This window comes from Pelobates fuscus, chromosome 2 (genome assembly GCF_036172605.1).
Source record: "Pelobates fuscus isolate aPelFus1 chromosome 2, aPelFus1.pri, whole genome shotgun sequence".
Lineage (NCBI taxonomy): Eukaryota > Metazoa > Chordata > Amphibia > Anura > Pelobatidae > Pelobates > Pelobates fuscus.
In genome coordinates, this window is record NC_086318.1 from 158,425,127 (window position 1) to 158,439,248 (window position 14,122).

Genomic DNA, 14,122 nt, shown 5'->3' on the forward strand with positions numbered 1-14,122 from the left:
ACCACAGACTGTCCAGGAGTTGGCAGATGCTTTAGTCCAGGTCTGGGAGGAGATCCCTCAGGAGACCATCCGCCACCTCATCAGGAGCATGCACAGGCATTGTAGGGAGGTCACACAGGCACGTGGAGGCCACACACACTACTGATCCTCATTTTGACTTGTTTTAAGGACATTACATCAAAGTTGGATCAGCCTGTAGTGTGTTTTTCCACTTTAATTTTGAGTGTGACTCCAAATCCAGACCTCCATGGGTTGAAAAATTTGATTTCCATTTTTTTATTTTTGTGTGATTTTGTTGTCTGCACATTCAACTATGTAAAGAACAAAGTATTTCAGAAGAATATTTAATTCATTCAGATCTAGGATATGTTATTTTTGCGTTCCCTTTATTTTTTTGAGCAGTGTATATCATCTGGTTTTTAAATGGGTTGGTTACCTCTTATGCGCAGTTTCTTAAGAAAAGTGGTTGATCGCTACTCAACAATCATGCGTGCCAGTAGGGTACAGCATTTATTGGCATTAGGGAAGAAGACGACTTTAGTGATAGGTAGAATGCAACAGTGTGGCTAGTTCTCTCCTCAAGGAGGTTCGTGAATCGAGGTGGTTTGCTTGTATAAAAGCTGAAGTCAGTGTATTTTTTCAGGAGAGTTTGGACCCAGCTCTTTGGGCTTGTTTTAGGGCCGTACCCCTTATTACACTCCCATAGCACAAATGGGGTGATTTTGGGCATGTCATTCTCCCTAGAATATTCTGTCAGTTTGTCCTGTGTCTCTTGAGCTACCAGCAGGTCTGTTAGCATTGACTTATTCAGTCTCCAGTAATCACCCTGGGTTTAAAAGTCAGGAAGGCAAGAGTCATAATGATCGGTACATGGTCCGATCATGTAGTCTGCTGAATGGCAGTTAGGTAGTACTGTGGGAAAAAGTCTGTGGGAATATGTCCCGTGCGATGTCGAGTAGAAGGTATAATCCTTTTCCCCAGGGTGGGCTACCCGCCAACAGTTGACCAACCTATGAGTATGCAGTAATTTTTTTTTATCTGTTGTGTTTAGTAGTATGGCTGATTTACCTGTTAAAGCGGCACTGTCATGCCGAATCCCGTTTTTTTTTTTTTAACCCCCCTCCCGCCTCCACTACATCCAATCGACCCCCTAGTCACCCTCAAATGCCCCTAAGCCCCCACATTACCTCTTTTTAATTCTTTATCTTCTGCCCCGATCTATATTCAGGGCGCCGCCATCTTTGTGTGGGTAGGTGAAGTCCCTATGGGACACGTCATCTACCCACACTACACAGACCACAGACTGTGAGATTCCCGCACATGCCCAGTGAAACACCTGGACATGCGAACGGGAATTTCATCTATTCATTCATTCATCAGACAGACGAATGAATTAATAGAAAAAATCAGATGAACAAACTAACACTGAGTATCAGTGTTCGTTTGTTCGTTCAGTTTATTACAAGGAGGGAGCTACCGGCGTGCAGCTCCCTCCTTCTAATATGTAACTATAGAAGTGGCAGGGAGCAGAGCTCCCCACCACTTCATAAGCCCCCCAGGTCCCCCCCCTCACTCTATGGGGGTCAATATGACCCCCATAATAGCACAAGGGAGATTAAAATCTCCCCAATGCCCCTACTCGCTATACCGCGAGTAGGGGCATGTCCACTAAACAGTGAGCAGCCTGTGGCTGCTCACTGTAAAAAAAAATGGTAATAAGTGTGGGGGGGGGGGGGCAATGTCCTCCCCCCCGGCCCCCACCCCTGCGCGGTGGGTGGGGGCCCTAATAAAACAATAAGGGGGGGACCTACTGTCCTCCCCCCCCTGGCCCCCAGCCCTGAGCGGTGGGTGGGGGCCCTAATAAAACAATAAGGGGGGGACCTATTGTCCTCCCCCCCCGGCCCCCACCCCTGCGCGGTGGGTGGGGGCCCTAATAAAACAATAAGGGGGGGGACCTACTGTCCTCCCCCCCGGCCCCCACCCCTGCGCGGTGGGTGGGGGCCCTAATAAAACAATAAGGGGGGGGACCTATTGTCCTCCCCCCCGGCCCCCACCCCTAAACGGTGGTTGGGGGCCCTAATAAAACAATAAGGGGGGGGACCTATTGTCCTCCCCCCGGCCCCCACCCCTGCGCGGTGGGTGGGGGCCCTAATAAAACAATAAGGGGGGGGACCTATTGTCCTCCCCCCCCGACCCCCACCCATGCGCGGTGGGTGGGGGCCCTAATAAAACAATAAGGGGGGGACCTACTGTCCTCCCCCCCGGCCCCCACCCCTGAGCGGTGGGTGGGGGCCCTAATAAAACAATAAGGGGGGGACCTACTGTCCTCCCCCCCCCTGGCCCCCACCCCTGAGCGGTGGGTGGGGGCCCTAATAAAACAATAAGGGGGGACCTATTGTCCTACCCCCCGCCCCCGCGCGGCGGGTGGGGGCCCTAATAAAACAATAAGGGGGGGGACCTACTGTCCTCCCCCCGGCCCCCACCCCTGCGCGGTGGGTGGGGGTCCTAATAAAACAATAAGGGGGGGGACCTACTGTCCTCCCCCCGGCCCCCACCCATGAGCGGTGGGTGGGGGCCCTAATAAAACAATAAGGGGGGGACCTATTGTCCTCCCCCCCTGGCCCCCACCCCTGCGCGGTGGGTGGGGGCCCTAATAAAACAATAAGGGGGGGGACCTATTGTCCTCCCCCCCGGCCCCCACCCCTGCGCGGTGGGTGGGGGCCCTAATAAAACAATTAGGGGGGGGCCTATTGTCCTCCCCCCCCGGCCCCCACCCCTGCGCGGTGGGTGGGGGCCCTAATAAAACAATAAGGGGGGGGACCTACTGTCCTCCCCCCCGGCCCCCACCCCTGCGCGGTGGGTGGGGGCCCTAATAAAACAATTAGGGGGGGGACCTATTGTCCTCCCCCCCAGCCCCCACCCCTGCGCGGTGGGTGGGGGCCCTAAATGAACCCCCCCCATCAAGGTGACTAGGGGTCCCAAGCCCCTAGTCACCCCCCCACCCAAAACATTATATCCCCTACCTACCCCCCTCACCCTAAAAATAGTGAGGGGGGAATAAAATAACTAACCTGTAAAAAAAAAATTACACTTACCATTTGACGTCTTCTTTTTTCTAAATTCTTCTTTCTTCAGCCCCCCAAAAGGCCAAATAAAAATCCATCATGCCCATCGCACTTAAAAAAACAAAAAACAAAAAAAAAAACGAGCGCAAACAAAAATTAATCCATCTTCACCCATGGAGGGCACGCCGCGTACTTTCCCACGCTGTGTAAAATGACACAGGGCACTGTGATTGGATGGTTTGAAATCCATCCAATCACAGTGCTCTGTGTCATTTTACAAGCGTGGGAAAGTTCTTTGGAATTTTCCCAGGCTTGTAAAATGACACAGAGCACTGTGATTGGATGGCTTGAAAACCATCCAATCACAGTGCCCTGTGTCATTTTACACAGCGTGGGAAAGTACGCGGTACACAGTGATCTGTCATTTTACACAGCGTGGGAAAGTTGTTTTGAATTTTCCCACGCTGTGTAAAATGACACAGAGCACTCTGATTGGCTTAAACCAACCAATCATTGTGTTCTAAGCCTAATTGCAGGGCGGGGCAAGGCTTTATAAGCCTTGACCCGCCCTGCGGAGCTCAGTACGCGGCATGCCCTCCATGGGTGAAGATGGATTAATTTTTGTTTGCGCTCGTTTGTTTTTGTTTTTTTTTTAAGTGCGACGGGTATGATGGATTTTTATTTGGCCTTTTGGGGGGCTGAAGAAAGAAGAATTTAGAAAAAAGAAGACGTCAAACGGTAAGTTGAATTTTTTTTTTTACAGGTTAGTTATTTTATTCCCCCCTCACTATTTTTAGGGTGAGGGGGTTAGGTAGGGGATAGAATGTTTTGGGTGGGGGGGTGACTAGGGGCTTGGGACCCCTAGTCACCTTGATGGGGGGGTTCGTTTAGGGCCCCCACCCACAGCGCAGGGGTGGGGGCCGGGGGGAGGACAATAGGTCCCCCCCTAATTGTTTTATTAGGGCACCCACCCACCGCGCAGGGGTGGGGGCCGTGGGGGAGGACAATAGGTCCCCCCTAATTGTTTTATTAGGGCCCCCACCCACCGCGCAGGGGTGGGGGCGAGGTGGAGGACAATAGGTCCCCCCTCTAATTGTTTTATTAGGGCCCCCACCCACCGCGCAGGGGTGGGGGCCGGGGGGGAGGACAATAGGTCCTCCCCCCTTATTGTTTTATTAGGGCCCCCACCCACCGCGCAGGGGTGGGGGCCGGGGGGATGGAGGACAATAGGTCCCCCCCTTGTTGTTTTATTAGGGCCCCCACCCAACGCTCAGGGGTGGGGGCCAGGGGGGGAGGACAGTAGGTCCCCCCCTTATTGTTTTATTAGGGCCCCCACCCACCGCTCAGGGGTGGGGGCCAGGGGGGGAGGACAGTAGGTCCCCCCTCCCCTTATTGTTTTATTAGGGCCCCCACCCACCGCGCAGGGGTGGGGGCCAGGGGGGAAGACAGTAGGTCCCCCCCATCTTTAACCCCCGCGCAGGGGGGGGGGGGGGGTGGGTGCTTATTAGTTTTTTGTTTTTTTTTTACAGTGAGCAGCCACACTGCTTACTAGACATGCCCCTACTCGCGGTATAGCGAGTAGGGGCATATTATTTACTAATACTAAGTAATCTTTACTTAGTATTAGTAAAGTTGGCTGAAAGACCAATTCAGGTCTTTCAGCCTTTTAGTAGATAGCTCCCTGATACAGTGGGAATTAGGGAGTTATCTACTAAGCGGCTGCAAGATGCAGCCTCGTCAATTAATAGGATCGGAGTTTCATTCATTAGAATGAAATCCCGATACAAACAAAGTACAGAATTGCATCCTAACACCAATGGAGAAACTCTTCTCATTCTGTTAGGATGCAATTCGGCAGTTTTGCCGGCGTTCTGTCTAAGTGACAGGACGTTCGGCAATACTGACAGGAAGCATTGTGGGAACAGGGAGGAAAGCTAGGGATCATGGGAAAATTGCTCTGACCAGCGGAAATGAAGCACACTTTGCTCCTCCGCTGGTCTGAGCTGGTCAAGCGGAGAAATCCTCCATAAGACAAAGAGTCCCTACTTTGTCTTATGATTTTAAAGAAAACTAAAGAAGACAGGAAGAAAAGAATAACAGATCCCGAGAGAGGGGGAGAAGAGGAAGAGATTGAGGAAAGGTAAGTTCGGCATGACAGTGCCGCTTTAATGTATCCATTTCAGGATTTATGTTGATATTGAAATCCTTCCCCAATGATCAGGCATCCATTCTGAAAGGCCATAAAGGCATGGAGAAGAGTGTGCAGGTGTTTAACCTGTTGGAGATTGGGTAGGTATATTATTGTAAAGATGTAGTATTGGTCCAAGACCTTTCCATTTATGAATATATATTTGCCATCTCGGTTGAGATGGTGGTGAAGGGGAATGTTTTATCCATTATGATGGCAGTTCTTTTAGTTCTACTCTCTAAGCAGACACAAAGGAGGAAAGATAGGAAGCCTAGAACGAGCACTCAATTGTAAGGGGATAACCCTCAGGAAACTACCAAGGTAGTTAAGAACAAGAACAGGGAGAGATGAGTGCCCTAATTAGTTAATACATAACTTTTAATAGTCTATTAAAAAGTGGTAATACCACCAACACAGATAAATAAAAGAACTGTTATGATTCCGGTAGGGAACAAATGTCTAATACGATAATGTGTCCATAAATATCGTGATCTCAACAGAAGTGTCTATAACAGATTCCGGCGTGAGGGGGGTTAAACCCAATCCTGTAGACCCCCGCCACGTCAGAAATACAAGAGGCTTTCTTGATAAGATAAAACAAAAAAGAGAGAACCTGTGCAGAGGTAACCAGTGTCCTCACAGGTGTACAGCTAAGTACTGAGAGGGAGATGGTTTGTCACAATCATCAGACATGGGTGAGCTCCCCCATGTCTGTTGGCATACCAACGTTTCGGGGGAAGCCTCTATATATAGACCCCTAAGAACGTAGAAGGTTATTAGAGTGATATACTGATTCAACCAAGCCTGAATCTATAGAGAGGTCCTGTTCAAAAGTTTTCAGTGTCCTCTCATCAATAGCTAGGTGCAAAAAAGCTGTAGTTTTGCACGTTTAACATGAAATACTGAGACCTCCTGGGTGTGAGATGTCAGATTAATCACTAAACCATATATTATAGGCTATAAATAGGTAACGAACAACACGAATACCTGACATAAGTTATAAGTGTAGGTGTATATTGCATAATATAACATGAATGCTGATAAAGTATACACCTATGTATCTCGTGAAGTGCCCTATATAGCCTAATAAATATATGAACGGGTACCACAATCCAAGGTGTACCCTAAATGCATACTACATAAATAAGTCGGTAAAAGACTTCAGACTCAGCACGGAAGAACAACGTAAAAATCGTCTAACATGGTAGCTAATGATGGAAAGGTATAAGCCGCTGGTACTCTCTAAGCAGAGAGTAAGTTTTGGATCATAATATTTCTTATAGTGCATTTCCTGGATATACATGACTTGAACCTTGTGAAAGTTAAATGTGCAAAGGGCACAAGAGCATTTTTATGGTGTTTAATCCTTTTATGGAGTTTTATGGAGGCCTGTTTGAAGACAATAGCTTTTGTCAGGGTAGACATAATGTTCGCAGGGCTTAGTTAATACTGGCTGTACAGTGGAAACCCCCTGCCAAAAATTAGTGATGGCCAGGCCTCAAGGGATATGATACACCAATGGGTCAGGTTTCTGTCCTGACTAGCAATACTTTCTGTTTGATACGGTTCCTTTAAATCCAGTTCCTGTTTCTCGCCTCTAGTGGCCTCCCTAGCCACTAGTCACCGCTCCAAACAAGCACCTCGAGGAGGACCCGCCCCCAAACGTGGCATACTAAATCAACACGCTACCTGCAAAGATGCTCCCGTTGTGCTGAACGCTCCTGGAGGAAGTCTCGCACCCAGTCAGACTTTCTCCATTATAGATTAATTTTGTGTTCATACAGCGCAGCCCTTGCCCTTGCCAAACAGTCCTACTTTTCCTCTCTCATTAGTTCATGCTCCCGCAATCCCAGACGTCTCTTTGACACCTTTAATTCTCTTCTTCGCCATGCTGTGGCCACCCCCCAAACTAACCTTACTGCTGATAACTTTGCATGTTACTTTACTGACAAGATTGAACAGCTAAGGAAATAATTCTCCCCTCTTTGCCATTCTGTTCCTCAACCACACATAGATCATGCCTTTCCTACCCTTCAGACATTCTCCCCGGCTACTGACCAAGAGGTGGCTGCTCTTCTCTGTTCCTCTCGCCCCACCACTTGCCCGCTCGATCCTGTCCCATCTCACCTTATTAGATCTCTCTCCACTTGTCTCGTGCCTTCCTTAACTCACATCTTCAACTGCTCTCTCTCTTCTGGCATTGTCCCTGCTGACCTTAAACATGCCACTGTAGTACCTATACTAAAAAAAACATCCCTCGACCCATCCACCCTTTCTAACTACCGTCCCATATCCCTGCTCCCTTTTTCCTCAAAGCTTCTGGAAAGACTTGTCTTTACCCGTGTGTCTCATTTCCTCAATTCCAACTCTTTCCTTGACCCCCTTCAATCTGGTTTCTGCCCTCTCCACTCTACTGAGACTGCGCTTATCAAAGTTACTAACGACCTAATCGCAGCTAAATCCAAAGGCCACTACTCCATACTAATTCTTCTTGACCTCTCAGCGGCCTTTGACACCGTTGATCATGCTCTCCTTCTTCAAACTCTTCAATCGCTTGGTCTCTGTGACTCTGTCCTCTCGTGGTTTTCCTTTTATCTCTCCCAACGCTCATTCAGTGTCTCTTTTTCTAATGATACCTCCTCCCCTCGTCCTGTCTCGGTTGGAGTCCCCCAAGGCTCTGTCCTTGGTCCCCTTCTATTTTCTCTTTATACTGCCTCTCTTGGCAAACGTATTACCTCTTTTGGTTTCCACTACCACCTGTACGCTGATGACACCCAGTTATATCTCTCCTCCCCGGACCTCTCCCCTGACGTCCTGCAACGTGTCACTGCTTGCCTTTCTTCCATCTCTGACTGGATGTCGTCCCGCTTTCTGAAACTCAATCTCTCTAAAACTGAGCTCATTGTCTTTCCTCCTCCTAATACTGATCCTACTCTTTCGCTCTCCCTTCAAGTTTGTGCTACACACATCAGTCCATCCTTGCAAGCGCACTGTCTTGGCGTCATACTTGATTCTGGCCTCACCTTTGAGCCTCACATCCAGCATGTTGCCAAATCCTGTAGATTCCATCTTAAAAACATAGCCCGTATCCGCCCCTTTCTTGCACCAGATACTACCAAGGAGCTTGTCCATGCTCTAGTAATTTACCGCATGGATTATTGTAACCCTCTCCTGATTGGTATTCCCAAAAGCCGTACTGCACCGCTACAGTCCGTAATGAACGCTGCTGCCAGACTGATTTTCCTCTCTAGTCGTTTCTCTCACACCTCACCCCTCTGTCAGTCCTTACATTGGCTTCCTGTATGCTATAGGAGTCAATTCAAGGTACTAATTCACACCTATAAAGCACTGAACAACTCTAGCCCCTCTTATATCTCCTCACAGATCCATAGGTATGTCCCTTCTCGGTCTCTCCGCTCTGCCCGTGACCACCTCCTGTCCGTTGTCCGCACCCGTACGGCCAACTCACGCTTGCAGGACTTCTCGCGGGCGGCTCCCTTCCTATGGAATAGCCTGCCTACCTCCTTCAGACTCTCCCCTAGTCTTGCATCTTTTAAGAAGTGCCTTAAAACCCATCTCTTTAGGAAAGCTTATGGCCTCCCAGAGTAACCTCTACCTCACATACCTGTCTCTTGCTCTCTCCTAAAGGGCAACCCACCGTATTTGACTGCAAATTCCTGTACTAATGTGTTTTACACCCCACCTCCTATAGAATGTAAGCTCGATTGAGCAGGGTCCTCTTCAACCTATTGTTCCCGTAAGTTCTTTGTAATTGTCCTATTTATAGTTAAATCCCCCTCTCATAATATTGTAAAGCGCTACGGAATCTGTTGGCGCTATATAAATGGCAATAATAAATAAATAATGAAATCAAGCCTGCTATAAAAGTCCACACCCGACAAACCAAGTGGCCTTTACACTGAAGTTGATGTTCATATCCTGGCTCTGGTGAAACAAGCTGTGACTTTCCTTCCTTCATTCGAACCTGGTTTACTTCCAACCCTGCTCCATACCAACCTGGATTACTTTCAACTCTGCTTTATCCTGCCTACCTGATTTATACAAACCTGCATACCCGCTATCTGGACATTGCTGCTCACTCTTATTTACAAGGTGTTATTTTTTTACCCTGAAACATTATTATTCCTTAGACCTGTATAACTATCTATACTTTTATCTTTAGCTTTCTTATTATTTGCAAATCTGTTTATTATCTATATAGGGCATATTGCCTTAACGTTTATTTCTCCCTTTCCTTCTCCTTATTATTTCATTCTATAAGTTATCCTGCTGATATGTCACATCCTACCAATAAAGCCTGGGATATTGAGCCGTCTGCCCCGAGGGCTATTGAATATCTCACCCAGTGTGTTTCTTAATTTCAATGGCCAGTCTGCATCCTACGGAAGACTCCTGATGTGTAAGTTATTGTGAAGGCCCCTATGGTCATTAAGGTTTTGTAGATCATCTCTAATCATTTGCAGGTCTGCTCTAATGGACTGCATCACAGTATTCGCCTCCCATACGTTGTCCTTAATAGTTAAGGCTAATATTAGGGTTAACTAGCCTGTCTCCTTTGGATAGTCCTCCACCTGGTTCTCTCTCAGAGGAAAGAGGCGAGGATGAGCTTGTCTGGTCAGGTCTGGATGTCAGATAATGTCGCAAAGGAGGGATTAAGGTGGGTTTTCTGGGATACTGGGATTGACAACCTCCTGAGGTTCTCTGTGACTTCCCATTATTACTGCAGGCATGCAAAATAGTGCTTAAAGATCCAGTTAAATGGATTTGTACACAAGTCCAATATGTATATACACTATTACACATGGATGGGTGTGTTTGGGAATGGGGAGTCACATCCATATATAAAGACACACATATAAATAAACATACATATTCTTACACCCATATACACTGCTCAAAAAAATAAAGGGAACACAAAAATATTACATCCTAGATCTGAATGAATTAAATATTCTTCTGAAATACTTTGTTCTTTACAAATGTGCTGACAACAAAATCACACAAAAATAAAAAAAATGGAAATCAAATCATGGAGGTCTGGATTTGGAGTCACACTCAAAATTAAAGTGGAAAAACACACTACAGGCTGATCCAACTTTGATGTAATGTCCTTAAACCATGTCAAAATGAGGCTTAGTAGTGTGTGTGTGGCCTCCACGTGCCTGTATGACCTCCCTAAAACACCCGTGCATGCTCCTGATGAGGTGGCGGATGGTCTCCTGAGGGATCTCCTCCCAGACCTGGACTAAAGCATCTGCCAACTCCTGGACAGTCTGTGGTGCAATGTGACATTGGTGGATGGAGCAAGACATGATGTCCCAGATGTGCTTAATTGGATTCAGGCCTGGGGAACGAGCGGGCCAGTCCATAGCATCAATGCCTTCGTCTTGCAGGAACTGCTGACACACTCCAGCCACATGAGGTCTGTGAAGAGCACAGGGCGCCAGTGGCAAATTTGCCAATCTTGGTTTTCTCTGGCAAATGCCAAACGTCCTGCATGGTGTTGGACTGTAAACACAACCCCACCTGTGGACGTCGGGCCCTCATACCACCCTCATGGAGTCTGTTTCTGACCGTTTGAGCAGACACCTGCACATTTGTGGCCTGCTGGAGGTCATTTTGCAGGGCTCTGGCAGTGCTCCTCCTTGCACAAAGGCGGAGTTAGCGGTCCTGCTGCTGGGTTGTTGCCCTCCTAAGGCCTCCTCCACGTCTCCTGATGTACTGGCCTGTATCCTGGTAGCGCCTCCATGCTCTGGACACTACGCTGACAGCAAACCTTCTTGCCCCAACTCGCATTGATGTGCCATCCTGGATGAGCTGCACTACCTGAGCCACTTGTGTGGGTTGTAGACTCCGTCTCATGCTACCACTAGAGTGAAAGCACCGACAGCATGCAAAAGTGACCAAAACATCAGCCAGAAGGCATAGGAACTGAGAAGTGGTCTGTGGGAACCCCCTCAGAACCACTCCTTTATTGGGGGTGTTTTGCGAATTGCCTATAATTTCCACCTGTTCTCTATCCCATTTGCACAACAGCATGTGAAATTGATTGTCACTCAGTGTTGCTTCCTAAGTGGACAGTTTGATTTCACAGAAGTGTGATTGACTTGGAGTTACATTGTGTTGTTTAAGTGTTATTTTTTGAGCAGTGTATATCCCATACATGTCAAAGCCTAGTTCAGAGTCATTTCTGATCATTCTGAATCATTCCATGCATGAGAAACAAAAAAGTTTATTCCCTATACCAGGCATTGGGAAGAATCAGCAAGAATGTTGGAAATTTTCATTGAAAATTGCAAAGTTGGAGATTTTTTCCATTTGGTCTAATTTGGCCTTACATTTTTATCTAGTGAAGAAACCCCAAACAAAAAAAATGGGTATATATGCATGTAATTTATTTCACATGAATTTCAAGGAAATTTCCTTCTCCATTTCTGCCTAACTCTCCAGTATTTCCAGTCTTACAAATTCAACTTTTTCAAACCTGTGAGAATGTTTTGTACGTCTGTACGCCGTACTGCCTGCACATGGCTGAATAATTTCTGGATCATTAGTGCTCGGCTTGCGCATCCAGCAGAGAACTAATTAAAATGAGTAGTCTGATCATGGCCAGGCAGGGTTTGTGATTTAAGGTTCTTGTCAGAAGCTCTGAATCTTTAATAAGGGTCAGACAGGAAGTCAGGATTTTATTGTAATCTTTTTTTTGAGACTATTACTTAAATACATTGGAGAGCTTAGTACATGTTTATGATATCCCCACCTCCATTCTTTTCTTTTTCACCTAAATTACCAGCAACATTACTTGTGCTCATTAAGGAAAAATAAATCTGATTATATTTCCCCCAAAGCTGCATATCTAACTTCATGACAGTTGTTTTCCCATTACTGTGTGTGTGCAGGACGTCTTTGCACCTGCTAACGATTAGCCCTGGTATAGTATAACAATTCCTTCAGTGTTGTATTTGCTTCTTTTGATTTGTGGTTGTTTATAGTTTAGTTTTCCGGTCACAATGGTTTTGTGATGTTCATGTAATGGGGATGCAACCTGTTATTACAAAGAAAGAGGAAGTGATTTAAAAAAAATAAATAAAAAGGGATTACTGGACTAGCATATAGAATGGGGTTTGTATAATGTAACAGTTACATTTTATAATTCACTTGCAAAAAGATTTTCTGAACCCCATGGAACGGTTACTAGATTGTGTTTGTCTATAATTGCTGTAGTGGTTTTTGGGCACTACCTTCACCCATTGTACCAAGTCAAATGGCTCACAGTCACTATTACTATCTCTCTCTCCCTCTCCCTCTCCCTCTCCCTCTCCCTCTCTCTCTCTCTCTCTCTCGAGAGCTGTAGATTCCTAAGCAGAAAGTTCTGTTAGTTTTCCCACGCTAAGACCTACAGGGCTTAGCTCATTGACTGAGAGCATCAGCTGTTCACACTCAGTCAATGAGGGGCTTAGATCAGGAGAGCTAATGTAAGTTCATACTGAGTAAATTACAGCTCTCGGGATATGGTAATGGGGGAGACAGGGAAGATTCAAAAATCGTTTGACTCCTTTCAATGGGGAGCCTTGCAGCTCGCCTGGCACTATAACCACTGCATCAATTTATAGTATAGTACTTCGTGTGCTGCTTTAAGAATTTCAATTTAAAGTTTCTCTCTAGGTACGACCAAGCAGCTTAACTTATAACCAGATAAGAGAGCAATTTGAAAGAACCACTGGTTAAGAGCATCACATTTGGTTGTTCACTAAAGTGTGAATTGTTGGGAGTTCAAAGTGAATTTTAGGCTAAAATAACCATACTGGAAAATTCTCCAAGTCGTAGTTTTCATTTTGGTTATTCTGGCCTTGAATGTGAAATTCACAGAGAATTCCTGACAACCCGCACTTCAGTAAGTAGCCTTGACAAAAGCAGTGGGAGTGTAGGGTGTATACTGCGCAATTAAATCCCAAGGGTTCTTTACCAATCAGTCGCTCTTTAATATGCAAAACAAATTACACCAACGGAACATTTTCAGTTTTTTTTTTTTTTTTATAAAAAAAAAATATTTATGCTTTGTGGCATGTGATTAGTTAATGATTTTTATGTATATGCAAAACTCAAAAAAAAGTTCATTTTAAGAAATGCATTGATTTTACTGCAAGGGATTTTATATGAAGAGGTTCTTGTTTCAGCCATTTCATTCCACTTCACTTGCTGCCTGATTTGACTTTTGCCATGTTTAGAGGACACTCAGAAGCTAAAAATCTTTAACATAAGCAGGTATGTCCAATTAGAGAATGTTAATACATAACTGGTAATAGAGCTCAGCCCTGAGCATTCACTTGTCCTAACAAGAAGTAAAGTCACAGATTGGATTGCTTAAAAGGAAAAAGCAGACAAAAAAAAGAACTTCTACACTTACAGGTTAATAGACACAGTCCATATACATTGAAAGAGTACACAGTGATTATATATATATATATATATATATATAGAGAGAGAGAGAGAGAGAGAGAGAGAGAGAGAGAGAGAGAGAGAGTTGTCTAAGTTATAAAAAGACTAAAGTACATTAAGTTCAGCCCTGAAGCCCATTCTTTTATGATGTTGATCCAAAACAAGGCAAAAAAACTCCCTTGTAGCCATTTCCAATTATGGGACAAAAAGGAAGAAAATGTATTGTTGACTCCATAATAACAATTGTAACGTTAATGGGTTACTTTGCGGAGAGAGATGACAATATTTGAAATGTTAGAACATGTGTATGGGAAGTGTGATTAACACAGAAATACAGAAACATCTGACAAATTATGGCCTTGATTTAATAAGCTTTCCAAATTATTTAATGCTGTTAGGAAAACTTACT